General features: G+C 45.2%; 1 protein-coding gene and 2 pseudogenes across 3 annotated transcripts in view; 2 read left to right on the plus strand and 1 right to left on the minus strand.

Annotated features, from left to right (window-relative positions):
- Positions 1 to 1,692: 1,692 nt before the first annotated feature.
- Positions 1,693 to 4,294, minus strand: LOC136386204 (phosphatidylethanolamine-binding protein 1-like; annotated as a pseudogene).
- A 16-nt stretch (positions 4,295 to 4,310) lies between these two features.
- Positions 4,311 to 15,086, plus strand: part of ZFX (zinc finger protein X-linked) — an 82,404-nt gene continuing 71,628 nt past the window's right edge. Inside the window, exon 1 of one of the 3 annotated variants that reach the window (XM_066357620.1) lies at positions 4,311 to 4,367. The gene's annotated coding sequence lies outside the window, so the exon portion shown is untranslated. Of the gene's footprint in view, positions 4,368 to 9,404; positions 9,462 to 15,086 lie in introns of those variants that run through there. The other 2 variants (XM_066357617.1, XM_066357614.1) reach the window with 2 other exon arrangements.
- On the plus strand, positions 4,571 to 6,564 carry LOC136386206 (histone-arginine methyltransferase CARM1-like; annotated as a pseudogene).

Below are 15,086 nucleotides of genomic sequence, written 5' to 3' on the forward strand. Positions count from 1 at the left end.
AGGGTCACTGCTTTACGTGTGGAATTATAGACGTGGCCCCACAGTCACTGGCTTGAGCCCAAAGGTTGCTGGCTTGAGCAAGGGGTCACTTGCTCTGCTGTAGCCCCTGGTCAAGGCACATATAAGAAAGCAATCAATGAACAACTAAGACGCTGCAATGTAGTATTGATGCTTCTCATCTCTCTCCCTTCCTGTCTGTCTGTCCCTATCTGTCCCTCTCTCTGACTCTCTGCCTCTGTCACACACACACACACAAAATATTTAAAATCAATAAATCTAGAGGGTGGGAAGCAGTCATCAATTGCATTTCACCCAAATTCTTGTTATTGTTTGGTTTCTGTATTCTCAAGGTCTAGAACGAGTCAAGAATGTCAGCTGCCACTTCAATTGTACCACATGGTTCTCTGGGTCTTAGATGAGATATAATATTGGGAATGGAAGCAACAGAACATTATTTACAAGTTATAAGATTGTCTATCTAAAAATATAACCCACAAACTGAAAAACTTGAACTGCTAAGAGAATTCAGTGAGGTGACAAAATTCAAGATAAACATACAACAATTACCAGTTTATTAAATAATTTACTAATTTACAATACACACACAAATACACAAATCAGAAAATGCAATGGGTATAAACTATCCAAGTATAAATTTAACAAGAATATGCAAGGTGTATATGAATCCAACTAACATTTGCTGAAGGACAAAACAGGAAATATGAATAATGAGAAAATAGGCAATATTCTTGGATGGGAATACAAAATGTACAGATGACTGCCTTTTTTCTCTAAATTCAGTGCAATCTGAGTAAAAATTTCAATAAGACTTTTTAAAGAACTTGTTCAGCTGATATAAAAGATAGGGAAAAGTAAATTCATAAGAATAGTAAACTTTAAAAAGGAATTATGATGGGAGAGTTGACATACCACATTTTAGAGCATAAAAAGCCATGATATAAGAAGTATGGTAGTAATGCAGAAATAGATCAGCCATCGGAACAAACTATAACCAGATATACAATTTTAATAATGCATACTATAGGTAGCATTTTATCTCAGTGAGTTAAAAGATCATTTTTTTAGTCCAAATGGCTAGCCAGTTGGGGATAAAAGATCTTTTATTTAAATCTTATTTAAGATTTCATTTCATTGAGACAAATTATGAACAAAGAAGATGTAGATTATTTTAGTAATTAGGATGAGGAAGGCAATACCAACCCCAAAGTCATAAAGGAAAAGTTGTCAGATCTGATACATAATTCAAAACTTACAGCCAAAGATTACAGATTTAAAAGATGATAGGTTAAGAGAAAATACTTAAAATTTACACGATGTGAAAAATGAATATCTCGTGCTTATCTGTGGTGGCGCATTGCATCAAGTGTTGACCTGGAATGCTGAGGTCACCGGTCCAAAACTCCGGTCCAGGCACGTACGAGAAACTACTGAGAGTTGTGCTTCCTGATGCTCCCTCCCCCTTTCTCCCTATATCCTCTCTCTAAAATCAACAGATCTTTATTTTTAATGAAATAGAGACTCCTTTAAAAAAATCAATTGACATAGATGTAAAAATTGATTTCTTGAATTCTTTTCTACTGATCTGTATGCCACATTGTCTTGATTACCGTGGCTTTAAAGTAAGATTTTATTTATTTATTTATTTTGTCCAGACAGTGTTTTTATTTCTATTCAACTGCAAGCAAACAGCAGAATTAACACAACATTCAGCAACTCCAGACCAGCTTTTCTTACACAAATGAAGAGTGATCAATTTAACAGGCACAGACTTGGATTTCTGATAGCCTCTCACCCAGCCCTGCAGCTCATAGAGACAGCTGTGCCTCGACGGGAAAGCAACTTCCCTGTTGCTTTTTCCAGTACTTACTTGAAAGGAGTCAGATACTAACCTGTTTCCCAAAGTGGCTGTACCACTTTGATGCAAGATACTGACACCTAGTAACCGAGATGTACCATATTGGGGGGTAGTGGACATGCCAGCCTCTGGTCGTCTGGTGAGAAACAGGGCTGTGAAAACACATCTTGGAATATGTCAGCATGCACAATTCTGGACTTGGGCTCACAGAAGAAAAGGCAATGAATCTTTTCCTTTTTTATCTCCCTTAAAAGTTTTTTTGATGCTCTGCACTGTTATTGTAGACCTGTTCTTACCTAAATTTTTTCTCCTTTAAGTTCTTTGTTATTATTCTTATATTAACAATCTGATGACCACATCATAGTATCAAAATGTCACCCTAAATGGAGTTCGAATTTGATCAAAACAGAAACCAGGGTGTATGACCCTGTGTAGTTATAAAGGATAGGCAGAAGGAAAAGCCATCCTAAACTACTATGTGCTCAGATATCCCTATAAAAATGGGAACAGGGCTTGACCTGCGCTGGCGCCGCGGGTGGGGCCTCCACCCGGAACTCTGAGGCCGCCCGGTGGAAACCCCGGGCTTGCTGGTTAGGGAAAGTACAAGAAGCAATCAATGAACAACTAAAATGAAGCAACTCCGAGCTGATGCTCCCCCCTCCCCTTCTCCCTTTCTCTCTAAAAATCAATCAATAAATAAAAAGAAATGGAAGAGGAGAAATCTACATGCACCACTGAACTTGCAGACACTGTTTAGGGCTCCGAGGTCGATGTCTGTCTCCCACTTCCCAGAGAGCTGCTCATAGAATTTGGGCACATAGTTGTCCCATTGCACCTGGTAACACATGCCAGCCAGTGTTACCAGCTCGTACTTTTTTTGTGGAAAGTTGCCACCTTGAATTTGCCACAGTGGTTTCCAGATCAGTTGCTAAGAACAGAATCATCGCACTTCAGCGGCCTGTCCTGCTTGTAAACCAGCCAGGTGTAGCAGTGAAGGCATGTGCCTCTCCCCTTATTTTAATTAAAAAAAAAATTATTGATTGATTGTTTAGAGGAAGAGGAAAGGAGAGACAGATAGACAGAAACATCGACCTGTTCCTGTATGTGCCCTGACAGGGGAGCGAACCGGAGAGATAGACAGACAGACAGAAACATCGACCTGTTCCTGTATGTGCCCTGACAGGGGAGCGAACCGGAGAGACAGACAGAAACATCGACCTGTTCCTGTATGTGCCCTGACAGGGGAGCGAACCGGAGAGACAGACAGACAGACAGAAACATCGACCTGTTCCTGTATGTGCCCTGACAGGGTAGTGAACCGGAGAGACAGACAGACAGACAGACAGAAACATCGACCTGTTCCTGTATGTGCCCTGACAGGGTAGTGAACCGGAGAGACAGACAGACAGACAGACAGACAGAAACATCGACCTGTTCCTGTATGTGCCCTGACAGGGGAGCGAACCGGAGAGACAGACAGACAGACAGAAACATCGACCTGTTCCTGTATGTGCCCTGACAGGGGAGCGAACCTGCATCCTTTGCATATCAGGATGATGCTCCAACCAACAGAACCATCCGGCCAGGATTAAAAAAATTTTTTTAAATTAATTTTGAGAGAGAGAGAGAGAAAGAAAACACATCGATTTGTTGTTTCACTTATTTTTGCATTCATTGGTTGATTCTTATGTTTCATTCCATGACTGAGGTTCAAACCCGCAACCTTGGCACAGCCCGACTACCTCTAGTGGAGTTACCCGGCCAGCGCTCGGCCGTGCCCTAAGGAGGCCCAGAGCCCACATAAGTGGAGAGGACTGTGCCACTGCTTATGTCATTGCCCTTCATGTTGACCACCAGGAAATGGTGCCATTCCCTAAATTTGGGGTCCTTTCTGCTGGGAGCATCTGCATCTGTCAAGACCAAGGTGTAGAATTTACCTGGATTAAGGATATCCCATGTAATACTGGTAGGCCAGTTCATTTTTTTTTCTTTTTCTTTTTTTTTTTTTTTTAATTTGAGAGCGAGAGAAGGAGGGGGGAGAGAGAGAGAGAGCAAGAGAGCGAGAGAGAGAGAGAGAGAGAGAGAGCGAGAAAGAGAGAGAGAGAGGGGGGGAGAGAAGGGAAAGAGAGGGGAAAAATACATCAACTTGTTGTTCCACTTATTTATACATTCATTGGTTGATTCTCGTATGTGCCCTGATTGGGGATAGAGCCTGCAACCTTGGCGTTTAGGGACGACGCTCTAACTAACTGAGCGCCCAGCCAGGGCCTGGTGGGCGAGTTCTGAACCTGGGTGGGGTCAGCACTTTGCCCAGCTCGTCGACCTCCGCCCGCGTTTGACCTGCAGCGGGTGCTGCGGAGGCTCGTCCACCTCCCGCGGGCTCCGGGGCCGGGACCACTCGCTGAGGTCCACCGGCATCACGGGGCCGAGCGGGCGGACATCCGGGAGAGCCGCGGCAGACCAGGAGCAGTAAAGCAAGATTTTAAATTGGGTAATATAAATCCTCCAACTTTTCTTCTTTCCATATTCGTTTTCTATGCTAAGGCCTCTGAATGTCCATCTAAATGGTAGGGTCAGCTCGTCAGCGTCTCCCCCGAAAGGAAGCGAGCTGGGGTTTCGGTAGGGATCGCATTAAATTTATAGATCCACGGCTGCTGGGCCCCGCGCGGCGCGGGGCCTGGAGCCGGATCTAAGATGGCAGCGGCGGCGGCGGCGCGGCGGCGGGGCGGGCGCGGGCGCTGCGGGGGCTGCGGGCGGGCGGGCGGGCGCGGAGCCCCGCGCCGCGGTGTCGGGGTGCCCTGGCGCCCTTCGCTTCCCGGACACAGGGAACGCGAACGGCGAGGTCCGCGGCGTGCGGAGCTGCGGGCGCCGCGCCTCGAGGTGCGCACTGCCCGGCCCGGCAGGCATCGCCCTCTGCAGCCATGAAGATGTGTGTGTCTGTGTCCATGAAGATGTGTGTGTGTGTGTGTGTGTGTGCGCGCGCGCGCGTGTGTGTGTGTGTGCTCAAGTGCTTGGTGTCCCGCGAGACAGTGCAGCCGCGTGGGCCAGCAGCCCTTCATCATCACCCTGAGTTGCAACAGCGCCCTTATCCAGTTGGCCACACCCAGTGATTTCTGTTCCTTCTGCAAAGTCCTGAAGACCTGCAGGGGCCATACGGGGGGGGGGGGGGTGTTCAGCGAGAGGACTGAGGAGTCCTTCGCGATGCAGTATTTCCAGTTTTATGGCTCCCTGACCCAGCAGCAGAACACGATGCAGGAGTACGTGCAGACAGGCACCTACCGACGTGCGAGAATGCAGAACCACATGCACTCCCAGGATAAGATCATTCTTGCTACTGGCTGTGGCTCTGGGACCCTCAGGGAGATCTACCAGTGGAAGCCAGCCCATGGTCCAGCACACCGAGGGCTTGGTGAAGAGTAACATCCTCACCGACTGCATTATAATTATCCCGAGGAAGGCAGGAGGTCTTGCTCCCTGAGCAGGTGGACATCATCATCTCGAAGCCCATGGGCTACGTACGTGCTCTTTAGTGAGCGCAAGATAGAGAGCCACTTCCATGCCAGGAAGTCCTGGTAGAAACATCTTCCCTACCATTGCTGATGACCACTTCACGAAGCCTTCACAGATGAACAGCTCTACACGGAGCAGTTCACTGAGGCCCACTTTTGGCTCCAGCCATCCTTCTATGGAGTGGACCTGTCGGCCCTAAGGCACCAAAGTGGACGAGTATTTCTGGAAGTCTGTAGTGGACATTTTTCTTTAAAATTTATTGATTTTAGCAAGAGAGGAAGGGAGAGAGAGAAAGAGACAGGAACATGGATTTGTTCCTGTATGTGCCCTGACTGGGGATCGAACTGTCAACCTCTGCGCTGCCAGAGGACGCTTAGTCTAACCAATCGAGCTATCTGGCCAGGGCTTATAATGGACACCTTTGACATCCGGATCCTGATGGCCGAGTCTGTCAAGTATATGATGAACTTCTTAGAAGCCAAAGAAGGGGGTTTGAATGGGATAGGAATTTTTATCCCATTTAAATTACACATGCTGCATTCGGTCAGGTTCAATCTGGCTTTCTGGTTTGACATCGCGTTCATTGGCTCCATATGACTGTGTGGCTGTTGATGACTCTGGGGAGGCCCTGACCCACTGGTACCAGGTTTGGTGCCTGTTCTAGTCACCACTGTTTGCCAAGGCTGGGGACATATTCTCAGGGACGTGTGTGCTATTGCCAACAGAAGACAGAGCTAGGACATCAGTACTGTGGCCCAGGTAGACCACATAGGTTCCAAATCAAGTAACGTATTGCATCTGAAAAAGCCCTTCTTCAGATACACAGGCGTGACTCCCTCTCCCCCACCTGGTTTCCACTACACTTCCCCCTTGGGGAACGTGGGGAACAGGGGCAGCACCTGCAACCTCAGCAGCGGGATGGCTGCCCTGGGGTGCTGACTGTCGGGGACCTGGGCAGTATTGTCCCTGGTCGGTCGCTCCACTGTGGGCCACAGTCTGATTCCTTTAGGGTCCTCAGGCACTCAGGGCAGCAGTAGTGGCAGCTCCAGCGCCAGTTCACCTTGGGCAGTCCTGCCACCGCCCTAGCTTCACCCATGTCCATCCCAACCAACACCATGCACCATGGGAAGTGGGACACTCCAGGGGGCATGGACCGGCAGCACCAGGAAACCAAATGAAGACCCTGCCACCCACTCCTCCGGCCCAGGTGGCTTTCACCCCTGGGCTGGAGAAGCCCAGACACTCGTGACAGCCCTCTGTTATGAGAACTTGGACATTTTTACGCAACATTATTGCCGCTACCCCCACCCAACTGCCCACCCATATCTTAGCCCTGAGTGTGCGTCACCACATTTTACACAAGACCGTGTCATGGGAGCTTGTTTTCCCCTTCCTGCCCTCTCCACCCTGACCTGGACTTAACATCCAACAAAACAGGCATGTCCAGGCCTGACAGCTGCAGGTCCTGCGGGGTGGGTGGCAGGGAGCAACTGGGGCCCCGCCCAGGTCCCCGGCGCTGGTCCGCTTTGCCTGCCTCCGGTGGGAAGGCCACCCTCGCTAGCCGGGGCCTTCCCTTCAACCACCAGGCCTTGGTCATAACGGTCGTGACATGCTTTATTTTTATTATTTATTTATTTTTTTACTAAAGGAACCAATGTCAATCCACAGACTGTCTGAGAAATGAGATCGGTGGGGCCAAGCCAGCAACCCCTGTCCCCAGCTCAGAGGTTCAGCGGGGAAGGGTGACCCAGCTAGGTCTTCAGGGCAGGGTGGGGCCAGGCCTGTGCAGCCCCACTTCACACTTGAGTGTACAGCCCACCCCAGCTGTGGAGAAGGCCCTCTGTCCAGCTGAGCCCCTCTGGGCCCCCTCCCCCGCCCCTGCCAAGAACTAGAACGGGAGGCCTGTGGGCCTGCAGGACAGCACGATTTCACCGGGAGCAGACACAGAAACCTCACGGATCTGTCATGGAAGACGGCCTTTTTTTTTTTTTTTTTTTTTTTTTGCAGCAAGTATTAGGCCTGTGCATTTCCCTCAGTATTTGTAGCTGCTCCAGTCCCTACTATGGTGATGGCATTTTGGTCCCTCCCAGCCTGGGAAGGGGCCTTGCAGTGCTTTTTCCTTCCAAAGAGAAAAAAAGAAAATAAATAAACAAGGAAATGTGAACAAATAAATAAACTCATAGATCCAGTTTGGAGGGAATTACTATCTTGACAATATTGATTCTTCCAATTTGTAAATATAAAATGTCTCTCCATTCGTTTTAAATTTTCTTTAATTTCTCACAGTAATGTTTCGTTAGTTTTCAGTGGACAAGTCTTATACTTCTTTTGTTAAAGTTTATTCCTATTTAGTTCTTTTTGAGGCTATTGTGGATAGAACTGTTTTCTTAATTTCCTTTTGGGATTGTTTGTTTTTTGTTTCTAAAAATTTAGTTGATTTTCATATATTGATTTTATATTATGTGGCCTTGATAAACTCGTTTATTGGTTATAATCATTTTGGTGAATTCCTTGGGATTTTCTTTATTTGCAGATGATAGGGTCATATCCCTATGATATGGCCGTCACCACAGGTCAGATGATAGGTCCATATCATCTGCAAATAAAAATAGTTTTGCATCTTTCTTTCCAATTTGGCTACCTTTAACTTTTTTCTTTTCCTTTATAATACTGGGTAGAACCTCCAGACCCACACTGAATAGAAATGGCAATAGTAGACACCATTAAGTGTGATGTTAGCTGTTGGCCCCACCGATCTCATTTTTAGGTTGAGGAAGCTCCCTTCAATTCCTTGTTTGGTGCGAGTTTTTATCGTGTATAGGTGATGGATTTTGTGAAATGTTTTTTCTGTATCTATTGAGATGAACATGTATTGTTTGTCATTTATTCATCTTAAACACAGCGTATTGCTATAATGGATTTTTGGATGTTTTATCAACTTTGTATTCCCAGCAAAAATTCCACTTAGTCATGGTGTATGATCCTTTTTATATGTTGCTTAATTCAGTTGGTTTATATGTTGTTAAAGATTTTTGCATTTATGTTAATGAAAAGGATATTGAATTTTAGGAGTTTTTTTTTATTTAGCGAGAGGAGGGGAGGGGCAAAGACAGACTCACGCATGCGCCCTGACCGGGATCCACCCTACAGCCCACTAGGGGGCGATGCTCTGCCCATCTAGGGCCCTTGTTCCGTTTCAACAGGAGCCATTTTTTTTCTAGCGCGTGAGGCAGCGGCTGTGGAGCCACCTTAAGCGCCCAGGACCAACTTGCCGGAATCTAGTTGTGGCTGCAGGAGGTGAGGAGAAAAGAGAGAGAGAGAGAGAGAGAGAGAGAGAGAGAGAGAGAGAGAGAGAGAGAAGCCAGAGGGGGAAGGGTAGAGAAGCAGGTGGGCGTCTCTCCTCTCCTCTGTGTCCTGACAGGAAATCCAATGGAGGACATACATACGCTGGCTGTAACTCTACCAGTGAGCCAACCGGCCAAGGCTTAGTTTTCTTTTCTGATAATGGCTTTGTCTGGTATTGTTATGGGGTAATGCTAGCCTCACAGAATTAATTGGGCAGTGTTCTATCTTCCTCTGTTTTCTGAAAGAGTTTGTGAAGGATTGGTAATATTTCTTCTTTGAATATTTAATAGAATTCACCAGTTTGCCAGTGAAGCCACCAAGACTTGAGCTATTCTTCTGGAGATTTCAAATTGGTATCTCAATTTCTTGCTATAGGTGTATTCAGATTTCCTGTTGTTTATTGGGTTAATTCTGATAATTTCATCTAAGTTGTCTAATTGTGTGCACATAAGGTTGTTCATACAATCCCTTTTAAACCCTTTTAATTTCTGTAGTATGGGTAGTGATATCTCCTCTTTCATTCCTGGTTTTGGTAATTTGTGTCTTTTCTTTTTTTTGAGAGAGAGAAAAGCATCAACTTGTTGCTCCACTTAATTGTGCATTGACTGCTCCTCGTGCCCTGACCGGGAGCGGACCGGCGACCGCAGCGTTCCGGGTCGGGGCTCTATCAACTGCGCCACCACAGGTCAGGCTGTGTCTTCTCTTTTTCTCGTGGTCAATCTAGCTGAAGGTTAGTCAATTCTATCACTCTTTTTAAAGAATCAACTTTTAGGTTTTTAATTTTCTCTATTGTTTGTCTATTTAATTGATTTCAGGTTTAATCTTTATTATCATTATTATTATTATTATTTTTGCGTTGTTTTTCCGAAGCTGGAAATGGGGAGGCAGTCAGACAAACTCCCGCATGCGCCCAACCAGGATCCACCCAGCGTGCCCGCCAGGGGGCGATGCTCTGCCCATCTGGGGCGTCGCTCTGTTGCATCCAGAGCCATCCTAGCGCGTGAGGCAGACGCCATCTTTGCTCCAATGGAGCCTTGGCTGCGGGAGGGGAAGAGAGAGACAGAGAGGAAGGAGAGGGGGAGGGGTGGAGAAGCAGATGGGCGCTTCTCCTGTGTGCCCTGGACGAGAATCAAACCCGGGACTCCTGCACGCCAGGCCGATACTCTACCACTGAGCCAACTGGCCAGAGCCATTTTTTTTTTTTTTGAGAGTACATTTATTAGAGCTGGGGACAGTGAAACGAGGAAGGGCTCAGGGTAGAAGCAGCAGCAGGAGAGAGCCTGGGCGGGGCCGCTTTGGCTCCTGACATGTTATGGGAAAGAACTGAACCGAGATGGGGCTGCTGTCAGCTCAGTGGAGAGTCAGAGAAAAGGGGGTCTTGGAGACAGGTTCAGGGGGTGAACCCGGGATGAGCTGCCGCTGCCCCTTGCTTTCCTGGTTGCAAGTCTCATAAGAACACGTCGAGTGTAAGAGAGAAAAGCAAAGATGCACAAGCCTGAGAGGGAGAAAGGCTTGGGCAGCTGCAGAGAGAGCCCGCCTAGTCTTTATTATTTCTTATGCTGGCTTTGGGTGTAGCTTACTCGTCTTCTAGTTTCCTAAGGCAGAAGCACAGGTTATTGATGTGATATTTTCTTTTGTCATATAGACTTTTTTTTTTTCTTTTTGCATTTTTCTGAAGCTGGAAACGGGGAGAGACAGTCAGACAGACTCCCGCATGCGCCCGACCGGGATCCACCCGGCACGCCCACCAGGGGGCGACGCTCTGCCCACCAGGGGGCGATGCTCTGCCCCTCCGGGGCGTCGCCATGTTGCGACCAGAGCCACTCTAGCGCCTGAGGCAGAGGCCACAGAGCCATCCCCAGCGCCCGGGCCATTTTTGCTCCGATGGAGCCTTGGCTGCGGGAGGGGAAGAGAGAGACAGAGAGGAAGGCGCGGTGGAGGGGTGGAGAAGCAAATGGGCGCTTCTCCTGTGTGCCCTGGCTGGAAATCGAACCCGGGTCCTCCTCATGCTAGGCCGATGCTCTACCGCTGAGCCAACCGGCCAGGGCTGTCATATAGACATTTAAAGTTATAAATGTCCCTCTAAGCACCATTTTCTCTGTGTTCCATCTTGTTTTTAAAAAACTTTTTATTATGAGATCATTGTGAATTCACATGCTGTTCTAAGAAAGCATGCAGAGAGATTCCATGTATCCTTTACAGAGTGTCCCCAATGGGGACAAAACTATGATATTGTGTTACAACCAAGATGCTGACATTGACACAGTCAAGATACAGGACTTTCCCATCACCAAGGACTCCTGTGTGGCCTCACACAGCCACACCTCCCTTCCTCACCTTCTTCACCCCTGACAACCACGAATATGTTTTTCATTTCTATAATTTTGTCATCTCAAGAATGTTCTATAAATGGGATCATACCTTTTGAATTGACTTTTTATTTTTCTCTCAGAATAATTCTCCAGAGATTCATCCAAGTTGGTGTGTGTATCAATAGTTCATAGTTCATTCCCTTTTATTACTGAATATTACCATAGTTTGTTTAACCGTTTGTTTAGCCCATTGAAGATCATCTTGGTTGTTTCTGGTTATCGCCCATTACAGTTAAAGTTACTATAAACGTTTATGTACAGGTCTTTGTGTGACATTAAGTTTTTATTTCACTGGTATAAATGCCTAGGAGTGCAAATGCTGAGTCATGTGGAAGTTGCATGTTTAGTTTTCCAAGAAACTGCCAGACTGGTTTTCAGAATGGCTGTACTGTTTTACATTCCACCAGCAATACCTCAGTTTTTCCATATCCTGCCAGCATTTGACGTTGTCACTTTTTTTTAATTTTAGCCATTGTGATAGGTGTGTAGTGATATCTTATTGCAGTTTTAATTTACATCTCTAATGACTGTTAATATTTACGGGTTTTTTGTCATTTGTATATCCTCTTCAGTGAAATGTCCCTTAGTGTCTTTTCCTCATTTTGTAATTGGATCATTTGCTTTTTCGCAGTTGAGTTTTGAGATACTAATCCTTTGTCAGATGTGTGGTTTACAAATATGTTCTCCCAGTCTGTGGCTTGACTTTTCATCCTCTAAATAAGGTATTGTCACAGAGCAAATTTTTACTTTTTGATGAAGTTCCACCGACCCATTTTTCCTTTTATGGCGCTTTTGGTGTTAAGTCTAAGAACACGTTGCCTGGCCCCAGGTCCTGAAGATTTTATCCTATTATCTTTTCCTAAAAGTTTTTATAACTTTATGTTTTATGTTTAAGTCCACAATCCCTTTTGAGTTAATTCTGTATCAGGTTGAGGTTTATTTTTTGTCTTATGGATGTTTAATTGATCCAGTACTAGCTGATGAAAAGACTCTCCTTCCTCCATTGACTTACTTTTTGCATCCTTGTCAAATACCCGTTGTGTATATTTGTATAGGTCTGTTTCTGGATTCTCTATTCTGTTCATTGATCTATGTCTATGCCTCTGCAATGTCATCCAGTCTGGATTGCTATAGCTATAGAATAAATCATGAAATCAGGTAGACTGATTGTTTTCTACTTTATTCTTCTTTTTTTCCTAATTAACTTAGCTATTCTAGTTCCTTTTCCTTCCTATGTAAATGTTAAGGTAAGCTAGCCTATAGTTATAAAAATATTGTTGATATTTTGATAGGAATTGCATTAAACCAGTACAGGAATTTGGGGAGAACTGGCATCTTTTCTATGTTGAGTGTCCTAATCCATGAACACAGAAAGTCTCTCCATTTATTTAGATCTTCTTGTATTTCTTTTTTTTTTTTAATTTTTCCATTAATTTGAGGGAGAGAGGGAGGGAGAGGGAGAGAAAGAAGCATCAACTCGTTCCATTTAGTTGTGCATTGATTGGTTGCTTCTCATATGTGCCCTGATTTGGATCAAACCTGTGCCCTCAGTGCACGGGGACGATTCTCTATCCACTGAGCAACCTGGCCAGGGCTTGTATTTTTTTCATCGGTGTTTTATAGTTTTCATGTATACAAGTCCTATACATGTTTTATTAGATTTATACCTGAGTATTTCATTTTTTGGCTGATTATAAATGGTATTTAAAAAATGTCCATGTATTCATTGCTAATATAGAGAAATACAGTGATTTTATGCATTTATCTTATATCCTGTGATGCTGTTGAAATTATTAGTTTTATGAATTATTTGATAGATTTTAAATTTTTTTTCTGTATTTTTCGGAAGCCGGAAACGGGGAGAGACAGTCAGACAGACTCCCGCATGCGCCCGACCGAGATCCACCCGGCACGCCCACCAGGGGGCGACGCTCTGCCCACCAGGGGGCGATGCTCTGCCCCTCCGGGGCTTCGGGGCGTCGCTCTGTTGCCGACCAGAGCCACTCTAGCGCCTGGGGCGGAGGCCGAGGAGCCATCCCCAGCGTCCGGGCCATCTTTGCTCCAGTGGAGCCTCGGCTGCGGAAGGGGAAGAGAGAGACAGAGAGGAAGGAGAGGGGGAGGGGTGGAGAAGCAGATGGGCGCTTCTCCTGTGTGCCCTGGCCGGGAATCGAACCCGGGACTTCTGCACGCCAGGCCGACGCTCTACCACTGAGCCAACCGGCCAGGGCCTGATAGATTTTTAAAAATTGATTTCAGAGAGAGAGAGAATTGTTGTTTCACCCATTTATGTATGCATTGGTTGATTGTTGTATGTGTCCTGACCCAAGATCGAACCTGTAACCCTGGCACATGGGACAATGCTCTAGCCAATGGGACTATCCAACTAGGGCTGTTTTATAGATTTTTTTAAATATAGATATTCATGTTGCCTGCAAATAAGGACAGTCTTATTCCTTTTTTTTCAATCAAGATCCCTTTTATTTTATTCCATTGCTTTGCCATGTTGCTCTGGCTGGGCTTTTCAGTACTGTGTTGAGTAAGGTGACGAGAGCCTTGTTCCTGCTCTTAGCAGGAAAGCCGTCAGTTTTTCATGAACAAGTGTAATGTAAACTGTACACTTTTTATAGGTTTCTTTTTAAGGATTTTATTTATTCATATTAGAGAGAGGAGAGAGAGAAAAGAGAGAGAGAGAGAGAGAGAGAGAGAAGGGGGGAGGAGCAGGAAGCATCAACTCCCATATATGCCTTGACCAGGCAAGCCCAGGGTTTTGAACTGGTGACCTCAGCGTTCCAGGTCGACGCTTTATTCACTGCACCACCACAGGTCAGACTATTTGTAAGTTTTATTTATCAAGTTGAAGTTACCTTCTATCCCTAGTTTTCTGAGAACTTTTATCAGGAATCAGTGTGGAGTATTGTCAAATGCTTTTCTGCATCAATTGATGTGATTATATGCTTTTTCTTTTTTAGCTTGTTGATCAGAATTTTGGATACTGAACTAGATTTGCATCCAGGGAATAAACCTTACTTGGTCACAACGTATGATACTTTAAAACATTTTTTTAGCGTGACCTGTCGTGGCGCAGTGGATGAAGCATCCACCTGGAACGCTGAGGTCGCTGGTTCAAAGCCCTGGGCTTGCCCGGTCAAGGCACATATGGGAGTTGATGCTTCCTGTTCCTCCCCCTTGTGTCTCCCTCCTCTCTCTCTCTCTCTCTCTCTCCTCTCTCAAATGAGTAAATAAAATCTTAAAAAAAGAAAACAAAACAAAACCTTTTTTTATTGTCATAAAATACACATAGCATAAAATTTACCATTTCAGCCATTTAAAATTGTACAGTTGTCATTAGGTACATTCCCAATGTTGTGCAGCCGTCACCAGTATCTAATTCCAGGACATTTTCATCACTCCACAAGGAACCCTCATACTCATTATGGAGTCACGCCCCCATTCCCATTCATCCCAGCTCCTGGCAACCACTAATCTGCTTTTTGTTTCTTTAAATTTGCCAACTCTGCATATTTCATATAAATGGAATTGTACAGTGTGTGGCCTTTCGTGTCTGGTTTCTTTCACTTAGCACAAGGTTTCTGAGGCCCCTTCATGTCGTAGAATGTGTCAGTATTTCATTCCTTTCTATGATTGAATAGTATGCCATATTTTGTTTATCTGTTCATCTGTTGATGAACATTTGGGCTGTTTCCATCTATTGGTTATTGTGAGTAGTGATGCTATGAACATTCATGTACAAGTTTTTGTTTGAACACCTGTTTTCAATTCTTTTGGGCATATACCTAGAAGTGGAATTAACTGGGTCATATGGTAATTCAATGTTTTAGCTTTCTGGAGAACAGCCAAACTTTTTTCTAAAGTGGCTATACTATTTTACGTTCCCGCTAGGAATATATGAAGGTTCCAGTTTCTTCACATCCTCGTCAATGCTTTTTAAAAATTTTTATCTATTATTTTAATGAGAGAGGAAG

This window comes from Saccopteryx leptura, chromosome X, assembly GCF_036850995.1.
Source record: "Saccopteryx leptura isolate mSacLep1 chromosome X, mSacLep1_pri_phased_curated, whole genome shotgun sequence".
Classification (NCBI taxonomy): Eukaryota; Metazoa; Chordata; class Mammalia; order Chiroptera; family Emballonuridae; genus Saccopteryx; species Saccopteryx leptura.